Source organism: Sus scrofa, chromosome 6, assembly GCF_000003025.6.
Source record: "Sus scrofa isolate TJ Tabasco breed Duroc chromosome 6, Sscrofa11.1, whole genome shotgun sequence".
NCBI lineage: Eukaryota > Metazoa > Chordata > Mammalia > Artiodactyla > Suidae > Sus > Sus scrofa.
Window position 1 is genome coordinate 40,289,759 of NC_010448.4, and position 21,834 is coordinate 40,311,592.

At 50.6% G+C, this 21,834-nt stretch overlaps 1 protein-coding gene across 5 annotated transcripts in view; it reads left to right on the top strand.

The window, feature by feature from the left end:
- ZNF536 (zinc finger protein 536) overlaps window positions 1,602-21,834 on the top strand; it is a 482,257-nt gene continuing 462,024 nt past the window's right edge. For 2 of the 5 annotated variants that reach the window (XM_021094254.1, XM_021094258.1), the window contains exon 1: window positions 2,502-3,251. The gene's annotated coding sequence lies outside the window, so the exon portion shown is untranslated. The other 3 variants (XM_021094257.1, XM_021094259.1, XM_021094256.1) reach the window with 2 other exon arrangements.

The following is a 21,834-nucleotide window of genomic DNA, read 5'->3' on the forward strand; positions in this document are numbered from 1 at the left end:
GCGAGACCTCCTGCCCGAACTTGCGGGGCTCAGGCTGTGATGCGCGGCCTCCAGGCAGGCGGTGCGCAGTACCGCCCAGCCAGCTTCTGCCAGTCGGGCTACACTAAATCTCGATGGCCTCGGGTGCAAACGAGCCAAGGACTTACAGGCCGCCTGGAGCGCAGCGCTCCTTAGAGACACGGCTTCGGAGGGCTGGGGGCACTTCGGGCTTCCTGGCCTGGATGGGTCTCCCAGGGCTTGGCAGCCACGAACGAGACCCCACCGGGCTGAGCCTCGTGGAGGGCTCCAGGGCGGTTCGAGGACACGTGGCCCAGCTCCCTGCCTCCCCTGGCCCAGGCAGGGCTGGCGGCTGGAGGGTTAAAAGGCGACTTGCCACCCCCATTCTCCTGGGGAGAGAGTGCCTTTTCTCCAAGTCCATATGGCCACTTCCTTTCGACCTGCTCGGCCCTGCTCGCCTCTTTGTCCGAGCTGTCACTTATAAAGAATCACTTGACTTACAATAACAGGTTCAAAAGACGACAGAGTATAATCAGTTGATCCACGAAGAATTGAAATAAAGAACACCCCACTGCTCCAGCTATCATTCCCATAGAGATAGTGATATCATTGATGTGATTGCGATGCTAATTTCTATACAAGAAAAAAAAAACCCTTGTATTTTGGAATTTGTTCAAAGAGAATTTCAGACACATCAGATTGGAAAATGCGGACTGAATTCCTAAACTTTTTTGGGTTGGCAGGAGATTTTGTAAAAAAAAAAAAAAAAAAAAAAAAAAAAAAAAAAAAAAAAAAACCACCACTGCAGAGATTTGAATGGGATTTTAAGAAATCTCATAGAACTAGATTGTTGGGGGAAATCTGGATGCTCCTGGTCCCCAAAGTCCTGGAGAAAGAGAGAGAAGGGGAAGGGGAAGGAGGAGGAGGAGGAGGAGGAGGAGGAGAAGAAGGAGAAGGAGAAGGAGGAGAAGGAGAAGGAGAAGGAGAAGGAGAAGGAGAAGAGGAGGAGGAGGAGGAGGAGGAGGAGGAGGAGGAGGAGGAAGAAAGCAAGCGAGATAACTCTGAAGTGCTGGATTCTCAGGGCAGAGTCCAAGGGTCCCCGCAGAGGTGACCTGGCCGGATGCCCACGGAAGGCATGTCTGGGGAGCCAGTCACTACAGCCAGATCCCAAGATCAGTGCCTGTTGCCTGAGACCCCAGCCCCAGCCTGACGATGCCTGGCTGCTCCTCTGGTGGGAGGTTTAGCGCACCTCTCCCCACAGCTGGACCCGTTGTTTGCAACTGAGTGACTCCTTCTGTGGGAGGGGGAGGTGATGGGAAGGCTGTGTTGTGCTTTTTCTGTATTTTTGCTCTTTACCTATTGTGGTGCCTTTGCCTAAACCCACCAGTCATCTTAGGGGAACTCAGTTCGGGCAGGCTGGAACAAGTCTTACCTGGATCAATGTTTTAAGTGGCCCTGTGGCTTGATGTTTTGAATAATCAGTCTGTTTCCATCGTTTCTTAATCATGCACAACACAGGCCTCTCTCTCTCTCTCTCTCTCTCTCACTCTCTGTCTGTCTCTCCCTCCCTCCCTCTCTCCTTCCCTTTCTCTCCCTCCCTTTCTCCTTCTTTATCTGTCAACTCTTTTGGACCCTGTGTTTCTGCTCTTAACATGCCCCAGTGTCACATGTGAGCCTTTTCTCTAAAACAAGCTCCTCATTGGTGTATCTGGATACTTCTTTTATTATTATTACTGAATCTTTTTTTTTTTCCCATAATGACACCAGGATCATTATATAATCCCATAACAAAGAGGCTTTTGAGGCACCAGCTTTTGTCAACTCTAGGACAGAGAATCCATAATTGCATTATTCAGCTTTTTTCCCCCCTTCTTCCCCCTCTTCCTTGCTTCACAGAAACCCAACCTCAAGCATCACTCACATCTCTACCTTGTTACCTCGCCTTATATTATTTACCAAAGCGTTTGCCTGGAGGACCAGCCTTTGCAAAGTTGCCTTAAAAAAGTTATTTTGTTTGATAATTAAGTCCTGGAGCCCACCGCGTGATGATTATTCTGGACCCATAAGGCAGAGAACCTGCGTGACGTTTTTCTCGAAGTTTAATTACCGTATGCTAATTTCCTTGCCTACTACGTGATTAATTAAAATCATATTTTCATAATCATTTGGCACTAGTATTGTTTTAGAATTATCATGATCTCCTAAATAGTGTCTGTAAATAAAGTCGCCTCTAATGGCAGGCGCGGGAGGCGAGGCTGAGGACCTCTCCGTGTTTGTATCGCGGCGATTGGCAACATAACTGCCTTATTTACATTAAATACGCCACAAGGTTACAGCGCGGATCAACGTCATTTGATCGCTGATGACTCCCTTAAACGCCCGGGCTGTGACTGATTCTCCGCGTCCCGCTGTCCACCGAGATTCACCCGGGAGTTTTTTTTTTTTTTTTTTTTTCTTCCCCCAGAAAAGAAACAGACTTTAAATAGTTTCAGGAGCAGGTAAGAATTACGCTTTTTCCTCTCCCCCTTTCCGTCTCTCTCTTCTCTCCCTCCGTGGCAATCTCTCTCTCCCTCTCGGCTGGATAAAAAATTCTTTAGTCAAAGGCAGGAATGCAAAGTAGTGACAAGCGAAGGGGCTGATATATGTCTCAGTAACGAGTCTGACAATCAGAATGTAGCTCTTGGAGAATAGATAGATTTTAATAAGTGTGTTTACATGAGCTCAAGGTCAGAAGCAAGCTGCGCTGTGTTAAATGGTTTCTTAGTTGCTAGACAGAGAGAAAAAATGGACGATCACACACCATTCTTTGTAGATTATTATATCAAGGGTTCAGTCTCTGGCTCATCAAAGCTAAATGCCGCAAGACCTATCTAGTTGCTGTGAATTATGCCAGGGCGACAATGGAGAGCGTTTTTAATGGTACAATGCATTTCACCTACCAGATAGGGGGAGGCCGAGCCGGGGATGGGGATGTCTGCTGGGGCTGGGTGATGAGTATCAATGAACGGGGCGATTCTGAAAAGAGGCAGACGAAAATCGAGCCCGCCCTGCCCGGGCTGGGCTGGGAACAGTTCGCAGGGCTCTGCCGAGTGGGCGAGCGAGGCGCGCGAGCAGGGCGCCCGTCCCCCCTCAGCCCCGGAAAATGATCAAGTCAATCATGTGGACATGTTTCATTATTCATTGAACACAATCTTTTACAACGCTCCGTTTACGTGCCCGAGTTTGCTCCCGACGCCCGCGTTTCAGTGTTTAAGGTAAGGAAAACAAAGGTGGGGGTGTCTCGGGGCGCGGCGCGGTGGGGGTGGGGGGCAGGGGGGGCGCGGCGGGTGGGGGCGGCCCCGGCGTCCGGGAGGTGGCAAAGTGAGTTTGGACTCTTGGCGTGGCCCCCATCCCCTCCCCCTCCCCATCTCCGCGAGGCCTGCCGCCGGGTTCCTTCTCGCCCCATCGCGATTAAAAAATACGGTCTAATTAAATATCCGTGGCTGTGACGTTGGCGAGAGAAGCTGTCAGCGGGGGGAAAAAAGAGGAAGAAATCGAGAAAGCGGCGGCGGCCGGGCTTCGAATGGCGGTAGAGAACTTCGGCGGCGAGCGGGACCCGCGCCGGGGCCGCCGCCTCCCCCGCCCGCGGTCCCGGGACCGTTACTTTGAAAAGGAGTCGCGGGGCCTCGCGCCGGACGAGCCAGCGGGACCCCGCGCCCCGCTCCGGGCCCAGCCGGCGCCCCCCACCCGCGCGCGGCCCGCGAGCCGCACTCGGCCCCAGGAAACTTTCAAAAGGGTCTGGAGGGTTGGCGGGGCGGGGGGTGGGGGGGTGGGGGAGTCGTGTGGAGCCCGGGAGGATGGGGCCGCAGAAACTTCTGCTCAAGTGACTTTCCCCATTTTCTCCTCTGCCTGGGAATCGGGTGCCCCTCGCTCCCTTTCTCCCTTCGCGGCTCGCTGCGGGATTCCAGCCCCGCCGCCGGGGGCGGGGGTGGGGGGGAGAGGGTAATTTGTAATTTTTTTTTTTAATCAAAGTTAGCCGATGCTTACAGTGTGTCAAACTTGCGGGCGCCAAGGGCCGCTGAGACCTGCCATTTTGTGTTTTCATTGGCCTCCTGTGCCCCGGGAGCCGGGCGAGGCCAAGGCCGGGGGCTCCGTAGGGCCGGGGTGCCAGGGTCGGAGCCCACGACCCCAGGAAAGGCCGTGGCGTCTGCCAGCGCAGACGGCGTCCGCAGCACCTGCCCTAGCCCAGCCCAAGCCCTGGGGCCAAGCCGAGGGGCCAAAGATAAAAATAAAGAAATAAATAAGTAACAGGTTATGGAGGGAGAACTGAGCCGGCCAGCCTTGGGCTGGAGAAATGAGGCCAATCAGAGTGAGAGAGTGCTGGCGTGGGGGCTCAGGAAGGCGGGGAGACGGGGGGTTGGGGGGCATCTGGGAAGAGTGCAGTTTGGGGGAACGGAAGCCCCAGGCCAGATGTACGACGGGGGGGGGGGATGATCTTTGCTGATAAGCCTTTTCTGTTTGCTTCAAGACATTATTTTTTTTGAAGATGAAGAATTGAGGAAAACAGTCGTAGGCGGGACCGGGATGTATTTTAGGCAAAAAAAAAAAAAAAAAAGGGGGGGGGAGCTTTTCTTTGATGATGAGTAGGAAAGTGTCCAGATCCCGACGCGCCCATCTGTTGCAGTTTTGCAAATAATTTAAAATACAGATATCTCTATATAGATGAATGTATGGGAAGTGGAAGGTGGAAATACAGGCGCCGGGAAGTTAGAAAAAAGAAGGAAAAGGGGATGCAAGGCAGAGAGACATCTGTCCCTACCCCACTCTTCCTAAGAAACTCCTGCAGGGCTTTCTTTGGGGACAGGTGGAAAGTTGTCTCCCCTACCCCTCTCCTTTTTCACTTCTGTATTGTGAACATTGCTACAGTCCGCCTCTCGGTGAACGTGCACACAAGCCCCGCGTTCGGTAGAGGGTCGGAAGAGCGTTTGGGAGTGGGTTGGGGACGGCGGGGGCTGGAGCAACGAGCAGGGGGCGAGGAGGGGCAGGGCGGGGTCCCAGTCCTGCGCGCCGATCCCAGCCGCGGCAGGGTTTTGTTTGCCGGATATTGTTATGTCTAACGAGTGCCTCACAGGAGACGTGATTTGTCGGCCGCCTTCGTTTTCACTTTAACAGAAAATACCGCGGCTGCGCGGCGTCCTGGCCGGCGGGTCCGGGCGCCTCGGGCGGGGTGGGCGCACGAGGCTGCGTGCGGAGGGGAGCTGCCGGCCCGCCGGCTGCGGAGAGGGGCGGTGGGCCGGGTGGGGTGAGCGCGCGCCGGTGCCGGCCTCGGCTGCTCCTGCGCCTTCTCCCGGCAGCCGCCGCCGCCGCTGTGCAGTTTAGCAGAAATCCGACAGGGGCCGCGTTTGTTGAGCGCATCCGGCCGCCGGGCAGCCGGAGCGGGCCGCGGGGCCAGACCGGCCGGTGTAGACACGGGGAGGGGGGGTGCGGGGAGGAGGTTGGGGGGAGGGCAGGCGGGGAGGGGTGCGGGAAGCAAGCTGGGCCCGAGTGCTCGCTAACCCCAGCGTCTCCTGTCCCCGGTGTCCCGGGCGAGTTGGGCAGCCCCTGGAGCCCCGGCCTTGCGCCCCCGCCCCCAGCCAGGGCTTAGGTGAACCTGGGGTGGGGTGAGCGTGCGTGCGTGCGTGTGTGTGTATGGTGTTGGGGGAGGTTAGACTGGGAACGCACTGTTTTCTTTCCCAGTTTGATATTAGCAACTGGATTTTTACTTTAAGAACGGCTTTGCTCACTGCTGGGGTTGGGAGGGGGCGATCTTTTCCCATCACTCACATCTTTGTTCATTGTTCACTGAGTGGAAGGCAGGCGACTTAAAGAGACGAAAGAGAGGAAGGGGGGGAGAGGAAGAGAGAGGAAAAAGAGAGGGAGCGAGAAGAGAGAAGGAAGAGTGGCGCGGGGAGAGCCCCCCCGCCCCTGCCCGGGTCGGGTTGGATGGTGAAACAGTAAACCCGCGCACGGAGGGTCGCCGGGAAAGTGGACATTACCGCTTTAATTAACTTCGAGATGCTCCGGCGGCGGGACCTGGCGTAGCCGTGACGCGCCCCCATAAATCTGCCCGGCCCGGGGCTGCTCGGAGAACTCGTACAGTAGCGGCGTCAGACCCGACGCGCGCCTCCCAGTCCGGAGCCCATTTGCATAATTGGATCTTTTTTTTTTTTTTCTTTCTTTCTTTCCCCCACCCCCCTCATTCTCCCTCCCTGAAACTTGTTTGAAAACCCAAGCGAAAACCGCGACGACCTGCACGCTCACAAGCGAGTGCCAAGTAAGTGCCCTGCCGTGGCCTCGGCGCGCCGGGAGGTTAGCGCTCAGAGCCTGCGAGCTAGGTGCCCGGGAGCCGAGCGCTGCCTGGCGGGCCTCGGTGGAGGGCTGCTCGCTGGCGGGAGGACTGCAGCTGCGGGCTCCAGGGCTCCCGGCTGGCAGCTCGCACAACTTTTTTTTTCTCTGTCTCCCGAGTTTTCGGGCCAGGTGAGGTGTTTGGGCCACGCGTGTACCTGTAACGAGACTCGGGAGGCGCTCTTTGGGGCGCAGTGGAGTTGGGCATTTGGGGTCCGGGCGGGTAGTCGATCCCCGCCGCCTTGGAGGGCAGAGCTGTGATCGAGCGAGCGAACCGGGCCGGCTGCTCGTCGCGCCGCGCCGCGCCGCGAACGCTGCTCATCGCCAAATGCCTCCCCCATTATTCTAAGGTTTGTGTCTCTGGCTGTGTGTGTGTGTGTGTTTGATCGGCTGTGCTTTAAAAAGAAAGAAAAGCAGGCACAACAAGAGCAGGAAGGGCTTCTCTCTTAGCTTCCCCCCCTCCCCATTTCTCCAGCATCATTTATTTCTAGTGCTGGAAGGAGAGCGTGCAGGGCTTCTTTGCTAAAGACAGAGTCACGGAGAGATTGACAATTGTGTTGGAAATGCTATAAATTCTATAGGCAAAATGTAGCTGCATTTGTAAAATGCTAACCCTGGCCTGTCCAGGAAAGTGATTTGATAGTATCTCAAATTTTGTTAAAAATGCATAATAATGTAGTATTATTATTATTACTACTATTTACAATGTTCAAAACCTGGGAGAAAAGTCGATTTTCTTGGGAGGAAACTGTCACCCTAGTTTCTGCTTGCTAGGGATCTTGCTGACAGCTGGGCCCACCACCCTGCCTGGAAGGGGCAGGGGACTCAGCTTTGGCCTTGGGAGTCACAGGGGGGCTGCTGGCTGCCCTCTGGCCTCTGCTCAGGGAGCGCCTAGGGCTTCTGGCTGAAGGCTGCTTTAGTTATGACGTCATTCTGATAGCGGAGTGCAAATGTCTCCTGATTCCACCATTAACCGCCTGGCTGATTTGCTTGGTAATGATAGCACTGACGTCCAGGGCTTGACAAATGCAGGCCCACGGAGTCCTAGGAATTAGCTTCTCCCCCCACTGAGGAGGCAGTGAGCTGCCAGAAGTCTCACTACTGGTCCCTTGCCTTTGAACTTTCTAGGACCTGAGTCCAGGCACCAACATGGAGGGCAGGCCCTGGACCAAGGGACTCCTGTTTTCCCGAAGTTTAGAAAACTTTTAGAAGGCTTCCAGGTACAGCATACCCTTAAGCTGGTAACACTTGAATTCAGCTGTGACCAGATGAGACATTTCCTTCTGACAAATGGCAGGGACCCCAGGTCTCTCTGGGGCCATTGCATGGAAGGTGGGATTGGGACATCTGCTTCCTACCTTCGGTCCCTTAACTGTAACTTTATGTTAATAGCACTGCAAGTAAACTGGATTTAGTGTGGATTTGAAAATAGTGTACAATGATTTAAGATTTCTTTTGATTTACTGTTCAAATGAAATTTGCATAAATGTGATGAAAATGAACTTAACATCTGGGCATATGAAAAAAGGTTAGTACCTCATATGTCATCTGCAGAGAAAGTCTCTAAAATGCTTTCACCCTAAACTGGGTTCGGGGGAAACAGTTCCTGGAGACATAAATGGTAATTATGGAAAACCTGGAGAAAGCGCTTTCAATACATTTGCATTCTCTTGGACCACTGCTCTGAAAACCCATCTTGTTCTGTGCCTGGAGTGCTTAACTTCTGAGCAGGCTTGAGATCTCACAACTCAGCAAGTTAGCTGCTGGCTGGGCCTGTCTTCACGGAAGATGGAGGGCAGGATGGGGAGTGACAATCACGCTGCTCTGGTCCAGGCTCGAGGCCAGTAACCCCCTTTACGGGAGAAGACAGGGAAGGGCCCAGGACGTGGAGCCCTGCTAACCACAGTTGCCCATTGGGTGCCGAAGGCGGTGCCGAGATGGAGAATCATTGCCTGCCAAGCCCCAAAAAGCTGACCGATTCAGTTGTCTACTCCGCCTTAGGTAACCAAAGAAGTGTGCGTCACATCAGACCTATAAAATCCACAAGCCCATTCAAGTGAACTCTGAACTCCATCTCACTTTTTGAGCAAGACAAGCTTATCTCTGGTGCAAGGAAATCAGAGTTAAACAGCCTTCCCCAAACATGGTTGCCTTTTGCTCAAAAGTTGGCTGTGAATGGCACAGGTGTTTTTAAAGAGCCTTGAATGGAGGGGGAAAAAAGACAGCAATGATGCTCGTGAGAATATAGATGAACTTTTTTTTTTTTTTTAAGAAGAGGTTCATAAAAGAAGAAAGCAAATAGATTTATTTTTCCAGTTTGAATGAGGACAATTATAGCTTTTTAACGTCTTTGGATTTAGTGTTTTTAATAAGCCTTTTAAGTAAGCTGAAATATCAGCTTGCATTTTGTTCTCAGCATTATTTAAAGTGAGACTTGACGCAGATTTAAAAACACACGTGAGCTTTCTGCAGGTCAACTTGTGTCCATGCTGAGGGCAGGAGGCCTCCCCAGCACCTCTGCCAGAACCTAGAACAGATGAGAGTGCGCTCAGCCTGGCTTTATCCCATCTCCAGATGAGACACATGTGGGCTGGAAGGATGCTGGCAGCCAGGTGACCTAATGTCATCCCCTGGCTCTGAAGCCTGGATGTTGGAGCCTAAAAGCAAGGTCCAAGTTCACTGACATGGAGAGACTCATCTCTGCTAGTAGGGGCTTGTGAGCTGAGGGGCTTTCTTGGTGAAGCCATGCCTACCGTGTATATTGGCGTGCCTGCCCCCACCCCCTGGCCCCTGGAATGTTCCGTGGCAGGACACCAGAGGGGACTGGTGGAAAAGGAGCAGTCCCAGGACGCAGTGGGGGTGGGGTGGAGGGTCTGGCTGGGCAGGCTCGCTGTGTGTTTTGCTGTGTGTGGTACCTGGTTGGGGGTTGTTGAGAGAGAGGCCTTTTTCAAGGAAAGGGTTGCTTGTGCAGGTCTGGACTCTCTGGCTGCCCTTGGTGGTACCGAGTGCCCTTCGAGGGGGAGAGCCAAGCTAAGCTAGAGAGTCATATGTGCAGTGAAACTGAGCCAAACCAGGGAGGGGCCCACTGGGGTCTCAGTTGTGATGATGCTGGTATATGTGTGTGTGTGTGGCCCTCGTGTGCTTGTGTGCATGTGCTGGGGAGGGTGTTCCTGCTAGAAGCACCTGTTGGGAGATGATTTCCTATTCACTCACAATTGCACTGCCCAGGGGAGAGTAGTGAGTTTGTAAGTGCATGGAGGTGGGGGGAGATTGGGGCTAAAATAGCTGAGAGACTCACAAAGCAGAGGGGAACTGAATAAGCTCAGAAGATGGAACCTGAAGAAGGCAGGCCACTTTTCCTAGATCATATATATAAGTAATTTTACCCCCCAGCGAAGGCAGACATGGATGGAAGGTGGGCCTCTCCGCAAGCCACCTGGCTCCAATACCAGCTGTGCCCGGGGTGGGAGCAGGACTTCCTGTCCAGTTTATGCCATCAGCTGGCTTCTGTTGCCCGTCTACCATGGGGCTTCAGGGTACAGAGATCAGGGTTGGTTTTAGTGGCTCTGCTGGCTGTTTGAAGAAACCATCCTACCAACTTTCACTGTCAAAAAATCATTGAAGGAGCTCCCTTTGTGGCCCAGCAGTTAATGAACCTGACTAGGATCCATGAGGATACGGGTTCAGTCCCTGGTCTCGCTCAGTGGGTTAAGGATCCAGCATTGCTGTGGCTGTGGTGTAGGCCAGCAGCTATAGCTTGGATTTAACCCCCAGCCTGTGAACCTCCATATGCCACCAGTGTGGCCCTAAAAAACAAACAAAAAATCATCGAAGATTTCTGGTTTCTTTTCTGTTAGCATTTTTGCTCCTATGGGGGGTGCATGGAGCACTTGGCTTGTCACAGCCTTTAGGTGTACTGGAGGTCAGGTTTAAGTGACCTCAGAGACAAGATTCAGGTGAGGCCTTTGGTGCAACTTGCCAGACTAGCCTCAGCATTGTCTGTCTAGACCAGGGTTTCTCAGCTGTGATGCTAAGGATGTTAACCCCTCACTGTAGAGTCTGTCCTGCCTGTTGGAGAATGTTTAGCAGCATCCCTGACCTCTGCTCACTAGATGCCAGTAGCAACCCCCAGTCATGACAGTTAGCATGTCTCCAGAGGTTTCCATCCATCTCCTGGGGGGATATCAGGCTCATTTCCCACACCATCCATGTGCCAAGCCCTGTCCCGGGTGTCCCAAGGGGGCACAGGGAAGTCTGACCCCTGGGCAGTGCTGGGTGGGGAGACAGACCTGTCCCATCACCGATGGGGTCTGAGAGGAGGGAGAGCATCCGCCGTGGAGGACTACATGGGCAGAGAGGGGTGTGGGACTCGACTCTGACTGTGTTTATATCAGTTCCACCCTGAAAATGGCCCTGCCAGTGAGAGAGCTGTCTTTTCTGGCCTCCTGACTGTGACATGCAAACCAAGAAGTGGAAAGCAACAGTTCTCAGGCTGCGCGTTGAGGCCGGGCGTCCTGCTGGCAGGATGATGACAGTGGTTTATTTTTGTGCACTTACTATGTGGTAGGCATGGGTTCTAAGCACGCGACTCATTTAATCCTTACAGCCCCTCTAAAGCGCAGGTCCTGTATTTGTTCCAAAATTCAGCAAGGGAATCTCAGGCTCCAAGACAGGGAGGTGGGGGAGGGGGGGGTCCAGGATCAGAACCCATGCAGACTCCAGCCCTCTCCTGCTCCAGAACATGTCTCAGTGGCCCACGGCCAGCTGCCCTTCCTGGGGCGGGGCGGGGGTGGGGGAGGCACATGTACCGCAAGACCCCTGAGATTCCGTCCATGACCAGGGAAGCTCACCCACAGCCTCCGGACACCAGGTAGAGAGGATCCTGGGCAGCCAGAGCGAGCCCTTTTTGAGGGACACAGACCGCCAGGTGGGGGCTCTGGGTGGCTGGTGACAGGAAGGTCCTCACTGATGCTTCGAAGGCATTAAGAGATGCAGGAAGGAAAAGCGGATGGTAGGGGGCCCGTCCTCTCCCTGCCTGTTCTTACTCTGTGAGCTTTACAATGAGAAAATTCAGTGCCATTCTGACACAGGAAAAATGATGACCGTAGGCTCGAGCTGACATTACCCTGCACGTTTCCCATCAAGGCATTATAGCTTTGATTACCTGAGCTGTGTTTAGCTGGTCTTTGGTTACAGAGGTGAGCTTCTCCCTTGCTCTCTCTCTCTCTCCCTGCTGGTTCTTCAGCCTGGCTGCTGGGCTGCCAGCTCCCCAGGGCTTCCTCCCTCATCCCACCCGGTCCATCCATTTGGGACCCTCAGCCCCTTCACCATCTTTGGTTGTTTTGTTTACCCAGTACCCATGCAGACGTCCGCAGAGAGAGGATGAAGTAGCCCTCTTTAGGTTGTGAGAGCCAGCCAGAGTCCCTAAAATTGAGATGAGTCACAGAAATGTCCCTTCAGCCTTAATTATAATGATGTTCTCACTTGCCCGTCTGAGGTTCCAAAATAATTCCTGAAGATTGGGGTGGGTTTCGGGTTCATGGAGGGGCTGGATGGTGGAGCTCTCAGGGAATATTTATGCCTGTAGTTTCTGGGCACCTGAGGTCGCAGATCTAGAGCCCCTCAGGGTAGGTGTGTAGAAGAGGCTATTGGGTGTTTGCTTCAGGCCAGGCCCCGCCCTTTGCACCTTGGGGGCGCGGTCTAATTTGGTCCTTTTAACCACACAGCAAAGGGCATCCCCCAGGTGGCGTGGCAACTTGTTGCAGCCACAAGCTGCAGGATGGCAGAGGCAGGGTTTAAAGCTTGGAGCTTGCACGGCTCTGACCTTGCCTGCCTTCCCACGCAGTGCTCAGAGAGGCCAGTGCATACAGCCGTCCCTGTCATAGTGACTCGCCTTTCGCACGAAAGTTAAAAATGTAAAGCAGAACTTGCTCCTTGGAGAACATATGCATTGTTGTAAATTTGCTTTCAGAGGAAGAAAATATTTGGAAACTGTATCAGCTAAACTGTATCAATTATAGAGAAACAAACAGATCACAGATCATGGAGATAATATATATATGGAATTTAATCTCTTTGAATAGCTTGATTATTTAATCTTCCAAAATATCTAGAAACTCTTATTCCTTATTGGCTAGAGAAAAAAAAAGTGTCACAGACTTTTTTTTTTTTTTTTTGGTTCTTTCAAAATTTTGAAAAAATTTCCGTTAAAATCTGTTCAAGTCAAGTCAGGCAAAGCCTTCCAAATTATTACAGAAAGGCTGTCATTTCCATGAAGCCTATGGAAGGGGGGTGGAAAATCTCATCGAAATCCCAGCTCAAGTGCTTTAATTATTTTGCGTCCTGGGCCAGGCCAGGGCTCTCAGTTTGGGGACTGTGATCTGTTGATGCCAAGCAGCTATTCCAGCAGCCTTCAAGCTGCACCGAGCAGAGAGCATCTTCCTGATGAAACATGCTGGATCTGGCAATTAAACTCAGTGCAGGATTCCTGCAGCATCTGAGAAACTTTCTTCACAAACGTTTCCACCCAAAAGCAGGTCGGGGCTGCTGGGTGGCAGTCCCACTGCAAGAGCCCTAGTAAGAGTTCAGAAGGGGCAGTGTGGGAATGCGGGGACGGAGGAAAGCGGCCACATGCTGACATGAAAGGATTTCATCTGCGCAGCCGAAACCCTCCCCGGTGATGGAGGGGCCGCCTCTGTGCTGGTCTGTACAGCCCCCAGGTCTCCCCGAGTCCGCCTGGCCACTCTGAGCCATTGGAAGCCCAGCCCTGCCAGGAGCTCGCGTCGACTTTGGCGGCACCATTTCTTAAGCAAAACACCAGACACCCTGCCTGTGATTCTTTTCTGAGCTCATTGATGTGACAACTTCATATCTATTTTCTGTGTGTGTGGTTTTTTTTTTTTTGTTTTTTCATTTGTTTGGTTTGTCCCCCCCCCCTTCCTCCTTTTCAGCTGTTTCACCCTTTGCACACGAATTCTGAAAGCAGGTTGAAAAAGCTTTTGTGGACGGTGGGGGGTGGGGGTGGGGGGCTATGGGCATTTGAGTCCCATTTCACATTCCCTTCTGGCATATTTTGGAGGCAGAAGAAATACAGACAAGACGACGTGCACATTTGCATCAGCTAAAAAATGTATTGATTAAGACTGGAAGGTGGCAGCTTCCCTTTTAGTAAGTGCTGCCACCCCAAGGAAGACACAGTGGCTTTCGAAGTGCGTGACAAATAATGGGCTCATCCAGGGTCTGGTCATCTGATTGGCATTTCCGGTGACAGTGAGAGTGGTGAACTGCCCGTCTTTGGGGGGATGTGCCTGCCATGCCTGATGGCACGTTTATTCCTTAGCGATGGCTGTCTGTAAGGTCAAGTTCTATATTGCAGATATTAGCGTACGTACCATTTTCAAAACCCTCCCAAAGAACTGGCTGCATTTTGACATAACTGCCCTTTTATCTTGGGGATACCAGCAACCTGATCCTCCCATTTTCCCCTCCTGTCTCAAAAGGTTGACAGGAGCTCAATCCCAGTGAGACTTTTTTTTCCCCAGGCTCTTCTGGCTCTGCCTGAATGGGGAGCCTGGCTGCTCAGGTGACAAAACACCAGCCCATGTGGATCTGGGGGGCCACGGGGGTGCTGCTGTTCAGACAATGTTTTCTCCCTTTGCATGATACTATTGCTCCGATAAAAATCGTGTCATCTTTGTGTGTGATCTCCAGATACCACCTTCAATAAAATAATTTCTTCGTTGAGCTGAAGAAGGAGTGGTTTCCAGCTGCTTCGTTCCTCAGGACAGACTTTGGAGTTAGACTCTGTCTCTAACTCAACTTCTGCTCGAGGGTGGCCTCCTGGGGAGGTCATTGTGAAGGGGCCCGGGGCCTGGTGACCTGGGGAGGCTGGGGATGGAGCACTTCCTTCTTTAGGAATCAAGGCTGAGCAGACTTCAACACCAAATTCTACTAGGATCATTTGTGCTTAAATGTGCAGATCTGTGCTTTGCCCGTCTCCCTCTCGAAGGCAGGTGAATCGAATCCTTGCTGGACTGGCGAAGGCGGGGCCCTCCCTTTTTCTGAATCTCCATCATCAGCCAACTGTTAACCCTTAGATGAACACAAGGAAACTTTGCGCTCCTCTCCGCTTACTGTATCATTGCCCCAGAAGGAGTGTCTGCAGGGGAATTCTTCGTGCGCATTTTATTTGCTAATTAAATTTTTTTGCAACCGTTACATAGGACATGCTTTGCTTGAGATATTAATATCTATAAGTTAGTATTTTTGCATTATTTAATTTTTAGGGATGTTCCCTCCTTCATTCCATGATTAAGATGCTTATTTCATTGAGCTGGAAACATCAAGTTTGCAAATGAGGAAGCGCCCGAAGCACTTTTTTTTGGTTTTGTTTTGAAGCAGTGTAACACAGTGATAAAGAGCTCAGGCCCAGTCAGATGGGACCAGGCCCCACACCCAGCTCCACCACTTACAAGCTGTTTGAGAACAGGCATTTTGTACCTTCAAGCCTCAGTTTTATCATCAGTAGAATTGGAATAATTTTTCCTCCCTAATTGAGTCATCAGGATTAAAAGAGAACATGATTAATTAATGAGTCCGGAGACCAGCTATTCAACAAATGGCCAGCTAATATTATTCCTTGTTTTATACATTTTGTTAAATATTTTAGGAAGGAAAACCCCATCAAAACCTATAGTTGTCGTCAGTCATTTGCAAAGCCTCCTGAAGTGTCATCCCTCCTTTGTTTCCTGGCTGGCCTTTGGAGTTATTTACCTGGGGATCAATAAGTATCAGCTGATTGATTTCCTATATGTTTCAGAAGATGCATTTTAAAGGGTCAGCTGGGTTCATGGAAGGGTACAGGGTGGGGGTAGGGTTTAAGTCTTCACTAAACAAACATTCTCACTCCAATCCATCAAACATTAGCACTGTTTCCAGGACACACACAAACACACACACACACACACACACACACACACACACGTTCGCATGCACACACCACACCACACATTGGTTTCAGGAACCTTAGTGGGAGCATCACGGGCCCTGCTCCTCGTCTTGGCCCTGGACCAAAACCAAAGGCCCCAAGGAGGCTCTCATTCATTCATTCATCCACCCGTTCATTCATTTTATCTTTTAAAACATAGTTATGTAAATGTATCCTGTGCCCTAGGCAGATCTGGGGTGTGAAGGGGAGCAGAATCACTTTGGGGGGGTATAACCTGATAGAACCCCCTTCCCCAGCTGTTATATCAGGACAAAAGCACAGAGAAGGCAGTGAAAATGATTTCTTAGGTTCTAGGTTTCAGATCTCTCTCTCCCTCTCTCTCTCATACACACCTCTCTCTCTCTCTCACGCACACACACACACACCCCCTAAGAGTCACCTAATTTGCATATACTCACATGCTGATTTCAAGGCAACCAAATGCTTGTGCTTGAAGTATAAAATTAATGAGTTGAACCTGTGGCCATTGCATTCAGGATGAGTCACCCAAGAGAGAGGTGAGGAGTTGAACACAGCTCCTTTATTCGCTTCCACAGGGAAAAAAGGGTAGAATTCTGGATTGGCTTTTACTCCCTGGAGGGGATCCCAAATCTATGACAAAAGGAACATGTCAGCCATCCTGGGAAAGTACCCTAACGATGTTATATTAAGAGGAGTTCCCACTGCGGCTCAGCGGGTTAAGAACCCGAAATAGTGTCCTTGAGGATGCAGGTTTGATCTCTGGCCTCGTTTAAGGATCGATCTCTGGCCTTGTGGGTTAAGGATCCCGTGTTGCCGTGAGCTGCAGTGTAGGTCACAGATGTAGCTCAGATCCAGTGTGGCTGTGGCTGTGGTTGTGGTGTAGGCTGGCAGCTGCAGCTTCAGTTTGACCCCTAGCCTGGGAACTTCCATATGCTGCAGGTGTGGCCCTAAAAAGGAAAAAAAAGAAACAAGAAACAAGAAACAAGATCTCATCTTCCTGCCAGAAATTTGAAACCAAGATCAGGTCCTCTAAATAGGCCCGTAGCATTTATTGATTGCTTTTCACATAGGTGGCCTTGGGCTTTAAAATGCAAGATATTGTTTAATCCTTCGAACACTCTCTGCCTTTTGATGGAGCAAAGGAGGAATAACCATGGGGTGTGACTTGTCCAAGGTCATGCAGCTGGTGGATGGCGTTGCTGGGCTCTCTCAGAATGGACCTGTGCCTGTGACTGGGGGCTGCATGTGCCTTTTGAATTGGGGCTCTGGACACCTGGCTTGGACCTTCTCTGGAAATGGAATTTTCTGGAATACATACAGCAGTTCAAGAATCAAGGTTCCTGAGCCTCGTGAACGTTTCTCTTGTTCAGGTGGAGTAGTATGCGTTGGAGCAGAGCCCTTGGCAGGCGGCGATAAGATGGGGGGCTCGTTTCCTACCACACTCCTCACTGCACACCACCCTGGGTCGTGTCGCCATGCTCTGCAGTTTGTTCTCTCAGAATTGTCCGTCCTGCAGAAATTCACTGCCCTAGGTCCTGGGGACACAGCCGTGGACCCGGCATCCGTGGTTCCCGCCAATCTAGAGTCACAAGAGAGACATGCGATGCTGATGATGGTCATTTCCACTGTGACCATGGAGACTGTGCAGGAAGAGGACAGAGGGCTTGGGGCGGCCCCTTGCCAACTAGCTGCTCAGTGCTGTCCTCAGAGGACCAAGGGTGAGAAGGAGCCAGTAAAGCCAGGGGTAGGGAAAACTTCCAGGCCGAGGGAACAGCATGTGCAAAGGCCCTGAGGTTGGAAGGCTCTTGATGGTTTGAGACTTGGAAAGAGGCCAGGGTGGCAGGAGCTGGGCGTGCACTGCTCCCCAAAGAACAGTGCAGTCTTCTTTCTTTGCACGGGGAAGGAGACCTCTCCCAGCTGGGGCTGCTCCCTCAGTCTGCTGTGAGCCGCGCCTGTGGAAGGGTGCTTCTGTTGGAGGGCATCGTGGCCTTCTCTGTCATCCACATCAGTATCTTTCTTCCAGGTGGCCCTTCGCTCCTGCCCTCCATCCATTCTTCTCCCTCTCTGATTCATTCATTCATTCTACACATACCCACTGAACATCTACACTGCGCCCGGCATGTAGAGACGTTAGAAGATAAAGTTAGTTGCAAAGGCAAAAATGATCACGTTCTCTTACATTCTAGGTTCTGTTGAGATTCATGCAGACGTCTGTAAGGCCCGGCTCCCTTTGCGCCCCCCGACTCTAGGGGGTGTCCCCTGACTTTACAGCTCTGTTGTACATTGTTTGGTTAGAGGTGTTTAGGCTGGATGCAGCCTCGGAGGAGAGAGGTAGAGCTCGCATTTGCACCAGCAGCTCTGAGTGCCCTTTTCTTTCCTACCCTTGGCCGTGGTGGTTGCACTCTTGCATCCATGCCTTCCCGCCTATTGTTTCTGAGCATGCGCCCATGTCAGGCAGCTTGTAGGGCGCCGGGGTGATGAGGGGCAATGCCACCCTGTGGTCCCTGCTTCCACGGGCACACCTCAAGTTTGTGCTTGATTCAGGTGTTTGGGGATTTTGAGGGGGTTCTCATCTCCCAGCTCTTTCTAGGGGTCATGAACCCCTTCCCCTTTTAGGAGTGGGACGGCTTGGCAGGAAGATTAGATGCTTGTTGATGTCATCTCAGGTCCAAAGAGGAGTCTTTTCTGTAGAAGTTGAAAGGACACATATATATGCCTGGCCCGCTTGATTCATTACTTACAGGATTACAATGGTAACTTTTAAATTGAATTTAGTTTAAATTTTTAGTGGAAAATGAAGTATGTCCTGGCTCTTTGGATACTGAACTTTTTTTTTTTTCCTCTGCATTTGGTTTTAAATGGTTAAGTAAATTTCATTAAATAACAGTAAACATTCCAAATCATCCTGCATATATATCGTATTTCACATCATTGCAACTTCGATGTAAAATATTAAAATGTAAATGACTCAAAAAGAAAAATTATGGAAACAAATGCATGACTTTTATTACACTTTCAGAAAAGTTGCTTAAATATTTCCCCTTCCTTAGCAAAAATCTGTGATGAATTAAGAGAAAAAAAAAAACATTTCAGGGCACCATAAAAAATAATTCTTTAGAATAAAGGAACAGACCTTGGTAAGTGGTATTCTCCCATTTTATCTGCTCAGCTCGGTGAATATATGTTGGCTATTGTCCAGTTATCAATTTGATTATTATAAAGTGAGCTATATCAGCATGAATATAGTCATTTTAATTTCTAGGCTTTAATTGGAATATTTTGTCCATGTATATAAAAGTAGATCTAAATTTATATATATATTATGAAATTTGAACCAACAATTCTTCCTTTTCTTCTTAAGAAATATTTCAGTCTATAGTAAAAAAATTGTCTGGGAAGCATTTGGTATTTTATTTTGGTCTCTGTCACGACTTTCCATGTGATGGTTCTATATTAATCTTGACAAGTGACACAAGATTTCTTTTCCATAATAAATAGCAAATAATGTAATAATAACAAATGATAACGCTAATGAAAAAATTATATTTTTCTTCCACTAATAGAAGAGTGCCAACAATAGGTATGATAAAATAAAATCAATATTTTGACACTGCTCTATTATGTCTGGCTCATTAATTTGGAGAAAACTTCTGTCTTCCATCCTAAATCGCAAAGTGTCAACAAATAGTAGTTTTAATGTCTACTCTCATTCCAGTGCATGTAAGGCTTTGCGAGTTATTTGGGGGGTAAAATGATTTTTGATTCTGCAGATGTATAGAGATTGCATTGTGTAGGTTTTTGTCTTAGGGAACAATGCAAAAAGTTTGGCCATGTAATTTGTATTCAAAAGATGGTTCCTTCCAAATTCCAGTTCAGCACAATACTATATGGTTTTTCAGAGAAATGAATATATGTGTATCTGTATATGAATGCATATGTGTACGTGTGTTTTTGTGTGTATGTGTGTGTGTGTGTGTGTGTGTGTGTGTGTGTGTGTATATTATTGCCCTGTTTTATTTTCTACACACACACACACACACACAGACTCTTAAAGGCCATGCTCATTCATGGTCATTAATTTCACCCAGAGTTTCACTTAGCTTTCTCTTCTTTCAGAAGAACCTAGAGTTTCTGATTTCCGAATACTGATTGTCAGTTGATTAAGGTCAATGCCAGCACTTATTCGGGCTCCTATTGACTGGGGCCACGTGATGGAAGTGATTGATCCACCTTAGACACAGGTTCACTAATTTTCCATTGTAACAGGCCTTTCCTCCCAGCCCATTCGTTCTTACCCCATGTCCCTCATACAGTATTTTAAGAACGCTCATCCCCGCCACACACCCCCCTCCCAGGTCCTGGGCTGTTACCTTAATGCAGAATTACATCTCTCACTTGTGCAAAAAGTATTGGTGTCACCGCTGCCTGTCCTCCTTTGTTTTCCAGAGATCACAAAAAGCGTGGGATTTAGAAGAGCAGATAATAACATACAGTGCATATTATTGATGCTGCTTTAATTGTCTTATTGACAACTCACTTGAACTTGGAGAAGCATGCTAATATTTATCATCCTGTGAACTCATGTGCATGTTCTTGACTCAAGCCGTAATTACAGAAGAATTTCAAAACTCCGATGGCTGCCCGCGACGGCCTCACCTTTCCTCTCTTTGGACAAAGCTGTCCACTGCTGCCTGCAGGGAGAGCTTTCTTCGTTCACTGCCCCTTAAGTTTTAGTGTCTTCTGGACCCTTCTCCCTCTAGGGGTGATCTGGCTAATTAACTTCTTGACCAGCACTGGGCCAGAAGAGGCAGCAAAGCTAGGACCCACCTGACCGGTTGTAAAGAGGGCAGTGCCCATCTGGCCTTGGGGTCGCCCAGAGGTTTTTGGTTTTTGTACAGACAGGTGTTTCTTCCCTTTTGGGAAATGCCAGGAGAGAACATTAAAAGATTTGGAAGAAGCTGAGGCTGAAATTGAGGCCACTGTGCTGGCTCAGAGGCAAAAATCCATTCAAGGAGGGTTTAGATGGGCCATGGAGCCAACGTGGTCTAACCACATACCTGGCGGTCCCCATCTCCTGCCACCCCACCTTCTCCCAGCTCCTAGGGTGTGCTGGGCTTGATCACACTGAGGGTCCCGGGCGTGGCTCTTTGCTCTGCCTGGAACCCCCCTCTCTGCCACCTGGCCTCTTCTCTTTATCTCCCGGGTGTCACCAAAGGCCACCTCTTCAGAGAGGCTCTTCTGGGCCATCCTCTTCCTCTGCCCCAGCTTGCTTCCCTCCTGGCTCATGATCCTATTTTATTTTCTTTACAGGATTTATCTTTATTGATTTCATTGACTATTAGCACATGGTCTGCCTGCCTCCCTCTATTCAACCCCGACTCGCCGAGGCCCGGGCCCCTGCCGGGTCCCCGATGATGCTTTTTTAGCACCCAGAAGAGTGGCTGGGCAAAGGCAGTCAATTAATCCAAGGTTTTAGCAAGCATTCCACTTTCCTAAAGAACAATACGCGTTGGGCCATTTAAACTTGACCTTTGAGAACAACGTCGTGTCATCCCCAGGCGCACCCTTTGTTCTTTGTTAGAGATGGGAAGCTGCGGCCGGGGCGTTCTCCGAACTGCTGCCAGGTTGCCACGACGGAGAGGCACAAGGGTGGCTGTCTCTCGGTAGAAAAGAGATGTGTTCCTGGCAGCCCCGACTCCCCAGCCCTGTGTGTGGGGTGCTGCTCAGTCGAGGGTGTCCCTTCTGGCTTGTGTTGTGGCCACAGAGGCCCCTTCTCTCAAGCCACTCCCCTGCCTGTGCCACCTGATGCCCGGGGGGCCGCGCGGTCTCTGCCACGGCCTCTCCCTTGGCATCAGTACGTTGGGCACGGAGAGTTCTCGTCGTCGGGGTCTCTGTCGCTGCTGAGAGCCAGCTGCGTGGGGTCCTGATTAACACGGATAGAGTCGTTAGTGGCTCCGAGGTCTCGTCTTCGGCGGCACTTGATGGGGGTCCCTGGGCAGAGGAGCCGCGGGGCCCGGAGAAGATGCCGTCTTGACTCCCTGATTGGTGAGGCGCTCATCTGACTGATGAGTGAGGTGGAGCCACCCCACTGGCTTCAACAAGACACTCGAATCACAGAGCATGATTGCAGAAGGGGAGAGAGGACTTTAAACCTATGTCACATCCTGTTGCCCAAGTGACTGCCATCTTGGGGGCTTTGTGACGCTCAGGGCAACTCGCCGAATCTATTTTCTGAAAGCATCGGAGAGGCTCAACTTCATCCTCCCAACGGGTCAAGAGCCACCGAGAAGTCCACAGGAAAGTGAAAGATAGGGATGAATCTGGGAATCGCTACGCCACAGGTCCCCCCTGCCACCTGTGTGTCCTACAGAGTCCTTTGTATGAAATGTCTCCCTGTGACCTTGAGTATCTGTTTACTCTGTGAGCTACGTAGAAATACATTCTTCCCAGGCACATCTTTCCTCCGATGCTAGATTGCAAGCGTCCTGAAGGCAGAATTTTCCTTT